This window comes from Triticum aestivum, chromosome 3A (genome assembly GCF_018294505.1).
Source record: "Triticum aestivum cultivar Chinese Spring chromosome 3A, IWGSC CS RefSeq v2.1, whole genome shotgun sequence".
Lineage (NCBI taxonomy): Eukaryota > Viridiplantae > Streptophyta > Magnoliopsida > Poales > Poaceae > Triticum > Triticum aestivum.
The window spans coordinates 684,334,322-684,339,410 of record NC_057800.1 but is presented as its reverse complement, the minus strand read 5'-3'; the positions used below and the strand labels follow the sequence as shown (position 1 = coordinate 684,339,410).

At 44.3% G+C, this 5,089-nt stretch overlaps 1 long non-coding RNA gene across 2 annotated transcripts; it reads right to left on the bottom strand.

The window, feature by feature from the left end:
- Positions 1-257: 257 nt before the first annotated feature.
- Positions 258-3,835, bottom strand: LOC123063200 (uncharacterized). Of its 2 annotated transcripts, none has more exons than XR_006430178.1 (4): positions 3,301-3,835; positions 2,297-2,451; positions 1,859-1,957; positions 258-597 (listed from the first exon to the last, which is right to left on the bottom strand). It is a non-coding gene; the product is annotated as an uncharacterized lncRNA (long non-coding RNA). The 2 variants fall into 2 exon arrangements; XR_006430177.1 differs by having other exon boundaries at positions 2,297-2,448.
- Between the last annotated feature and the right edge of the window lie 1,254 nt (positions 3,836-5,089).

The window sequence follows — 5,089 nt, the reverse complement described above, 5'->3', positions numbered from 1 at the left end:
AAACCATCACGACCCATGACGGTTCTTAGCCGTCATGGATGGCAGTTAACTGACTTGCACATGACGGTGTTAACTTGTCTACCACATCATAATCTAACATGGAACCGACGTGGCAGCCCATGTAGTAATCAGCCCATCAAATTTGTTGGCCCATTAAACTTCTGCCCCATCCAAGAGTGTTGGCACATATAATAATTAACCCAATTATGAGAATTTAGGCCCATTTAGGTACAACCCACTAATTTCAATCCAGGAGATTAGTCCACCTAACATTTCTCTTGTCCATGAAAATTTAAGCAAATAATAATTTGATAGAAAATATATACTCATGTCATTCAAAACAAAAATACGTAAACACACTAGAAAATACATGTGCATGAGCAAAACAAAAATGACAAATTTTTTTATTTTACAAGCATATCTCGAAGAACACTATGCTACTCTATAATCAGCACCGCCCCCATCAAGCAAGGCCCAATGCTCGTCGGACATGAATCACGGGTCATCCCACATTCCTGGTCGTTAGATCCACCCATCCACACCAAAGTCTTTAGAACACATGTCTTCGTTGTTGAAGATGCTGCCATAAAACAATATCTGCCACATGATGAAAAATATGTCACAATATAAAATATTACAGCCAGTAGGTTAAACTAGAAGTAACTTACTACTCCCTTCGTTCCTAAATATAAGTCTTTTTAGAGATTCGAATATGGACTACATACGAACGAATATAGCTGTATTTTAAAGTGTAGATTCACTCATTTTGCTCCGTATGTGGTCCATATAAAAATTTCTAAAAAGCCTTACATTTAGGAAGGAAGGGAGTACACATTATCAAGTCCTATATTTTTTTCACTCCCACGATGCAATAGTGCAACAAAATCAATCGTGTGAAAAGAAACAACTGATGGTAACAAAAAGGAATGATGAGCATACATATGTCAATGGAGTTGGTAGTATACTCCACTGTGCTTATTTGACATGAAGTTCCAGGCTATCACTACACTAAATCTGAATCATGCTATGAAAACATTCTAAAATTTCCTACGATGCAGTCTCTCAGGTGCTGCGAAATATAAAGTATGTGAAACTCTGAAAAAGTATGAAAGGAAAGTCAAGAGAAGGCGCTTTTGTACCCACTATAAGAAATAAATAACATAAGCAATACTTTTTATTCTGGTAATGAAGGCAAACATCAAAACAGAAAGGAAATAAACTCTTTTTCATCTTAACTAGGTAATTGCACATGTGTTGCAACGGGGACAAATACATTTTAGGAGCATTGCCAACTTTTTTTTACTGATAAATCATTGTTCTTCTTCATATCCACAGATTGAATTAGGAGAAACATTGTCATTAGAGCACTCTGAATTGAAAACACTTTATGTAGTTCTTATATAGTTTCCATTCTATTGAAAGTTACAAGAGTAGGGTGTATTATTTTACATGACAGAGCCAATTTATCGCAAATGCAGCGATACTCATGGCTGATGTAGCTAATCTTGTTTAACATCTCACAACCTTAACTAAGATCACTGCACCACATATTCTGCAAGTAACTAAGGCCAAGAATGCAGCCTGGTTACCTGCGGTGAGCCGCTAGTGCTCATAGTAAGTTACAGATGTGATTGCCCCGACCTTTAACAAATAACTAACAGCTCAAGATCATAATCTATTGGTATGCAGTTATCATAAAACAATCTGGGCAAGTCTAGCATTGATATTTGCGCACGTATTTAGTCTAGCAAATTTGAAACAAAAATAGTCAGGAAAACAGCAAGGTCTATTTTCTATACACACAGTTGAATCAAATCAGTGCAGATTAAGAGGACTGTGTGGAACAAGGCATGCTCACATAATATTGGTTTGAAGGCAGATGACATGCCACAACAGTCAACAGCTTGGAGTTACGATTCCATTACACTGCTCAATCCGGCACACTCCTTGCTTTGGCCTGTTATACATCCAAGGCTTTAAAAAATCGTACTGAATATTTACTATGCATAGATGCATTCTTTTTCTGCAGGATCACATCAAAGGAAATAAAAATCACGAGAGTAGAGCTCCTGTGAGTGTAACGTCATATTATCTGGATTAGCATTAGCTTGCCCTAATTAAATTATGTGTAATAGTGCAAGAGAATCAGACCCACAAAACCATCACAACTAATCAAGCTCAGACGTTCATCTCAGAAACTGAATCCACCTCTAAACTGAAGCAAAACATGATTTGTATTCAGATTGCAAGTGTCATCCAGATTTAGGGTCAAAGTGGGGAGAGGGGATAAGCTCACCACGGTAGGAGGGAAGGAAGACACATCCATTGGTGAGCTTGTCCACGCGCTATAGGACACAGGAGACAAGCAGGTGCTGGACTTGCTGCTCCTCCTGCAGCGAAGGGAGCTCGTCATGGATGGACACTTTGAGGAGGAGGACGTCCTGTACACTGCTGGATGCATGGAGAAGGCAATAGACATTAGTAGTACAGAAATGGATCCTAATAAATAGTTCATATTTGACAACACAAGCAACCTTTGTGAAATTTGATGATTCTCAAAAGAGAGAAAAACATTGTCCAAGAAATCGAGAAACAGAAGCCAAATGCTAGATAGAAGCATAACCTTTCATTCAGGGAGCATAAGAGGTAGCAAAAGCAGCAGCAGGTAATCCTTATAACTAGAGGCTAAGCATCCAGTTTTGGCTACAGTTAGCTATACTTCATAGCAACTAACACCGGCTAATAAAAAGCAGCAAAAGTACTAGATACCTATGAGGGTGCAAACTTGGTGGCAGTCAGTTGGCAAGCCTCGTGGATCTGGGGATCATTTATTTCTACAAGTACAACTAGCAAGCACTTGTCTGTTATCGGAGCCATTACATTTGCACCGGTATCATAATAAAAATGTAATATAAAATCCTGGTGTTGTGCACTAGCACTATAGCAACAGTACTTATCAGCAATTACATTTGGTTCTTAAAAAATGAAAAAGGAAGAATTGCATCCTCAATCAAGTATGCTGGCAGTATGAATTTGTGGCTCCAAGTGAGTCAGCAATCAGTCGTACTGTTTGTTAAAAGAGTATTTTGTCCATGTGTAGAAACAAATACAGAAACTGGTCTTGATAATATTTGGCTTATCCAATAACAGATTAAAGTGCATATTTGATAGTACAAGCAACAATTTTACCCAAAATTAAAAACAAGACTACCAAGCTACAGACTGACCATATCCAGCACAAGCAATTTGTCCCATCAAATGTTTACTCCGGGCAATATAGGCATAGCAGCATAACCTTACCTAGTGCCATGGCCATTGTTCAGGGGCGGGGCGTGCTTATGCTGTACTGGCGCTCGTCCTAGGATTTTGCGGATGAGGAGCAGCACCGGTATTCGCCACAACCGTCATCGACCAAGACAAGCCGCGGTGCCGGCCCTCGTCCCAGACCGACGGCTGCAGGGTGCGCCGCGTCCGTGGATCCTGCGGGAGGAGTTCCCCCGCGCCGCCCTACTCGAGGTGGACCATCAGGAGGCAAGAGCGCGCGAGGGGGCGCTGCAGATGATGGAGAAGAGCTGCCAGAGGACGCCGGAGATGCGCCGACGACAAAGGCTATGCCGAAGGCCGAAACCCTAGATCGGGTGTGTGTTTTGGGCGAGCGGTAGAGGCTGAGAGGGGAAAATCTTGCCGGAGGGGAGGATGCACCCGAGCGAGGGGAGCTCGATGGTGTGCTCATCGCCAGGGATAGCCGCTAGAATCGCCGGAATCGGTAGCGGGCAGTCCTGGCGGCTGAGGGGGAGAAGAGAATGGGGATTAGGGTTAGATGGGTCTGGATTGTGGGTTAAATAGGATGGCTTGAAATTTTTCCCACCGGCCGCGTCCGCGACTTAAAATTTGGGATGTCCACGCGCGCACTTGAAATTTCTAGCGCGTCTTCCTTTCATTTTTAATTACCGACGTGGCATATGGGTCGAATCTACGCATGACACATCAGCACGAGCCATCGATGACGGTCCGGATGGTAGGCCCAGCAAGTCGATCGATGACAAATTCTGTGACGGTTCATCGATGTTCATCATAAAAGGGCTATCTTTTTGAGAGGGCACTCACATCCTACTGATCGATGACGATTTTCATGACGGATAAAAAAAATCGTCATCGACTATGACGATTTCTGAGAACGTCATCAGGAATCCATCATGTATTAATAGATTTCTTATAGTGATGGGCATCCAGGTCCCGCTATTGGTTATTGACCGGAGACGTATCTTGGTCATGTCTACATTGTTCTCGAACCCGTAGGGGCCGCACGCTTAAGGTTTCGATGACCGTTATATTATGAGTTTATACGTTTTGATGTACCGAAGGTTGTTCGGAGTCCCGGATGAGATCACGGACATGACGAGGAGTCTCGAAATGGTCGAGACATAAAGATTGATATATTGGAAGCCTATGTTTGGATATCGGAAGTGTTCCGGGTGAAATCGGGATTTTACCGGAGTACCGGGAGGTTACCGGAACCCCCCGGGAGCTATATGGGCCTTAGTGGGCCTTAGTGGAAGAAGAGGAGAGGCGACCAGGGCTGGGCCGCGCGCCCCTCCCCCTAGTCCGAATAGGACAAGGAGAGAGAGGGGGCCGGCGCCCCCTCCTTCTCTCTCTCTTTTCCACCTCGCGAATCCTATTCCAACTAGGATTGGGGGAGAAGTCCTACTCCCGGAGGGAGTAGGACTCCTCCTGGCGCGCCCTATGATGGCCGGCCGACCTCCCCCCTTGAACCTTTATATACGGAGGCAGGGGCACCCCAGAGACACACAAGTTGATCCACGTGATCATATTCTTAGCCGTGTGCGGCGCCCCCTTCCACCATAGTCCTCGATAATATTGTAGCGGTGCTTAAGCGAAGCCCCCGCGACGGTGGTACATCAAGATCGTCACCACGCCGTCGTGCTGATGGAACTCTTCCCCGACACTTTGCTGGATCGGAGTCCGGGGATCGTCATCTAGCTGAACGTGTGCTAGAACTCGGAGGTGCCGTAGTTTCGGTGCTTGATCGGTCGGGCCGTGGAGACGTACGACTACATCAACCAAACGC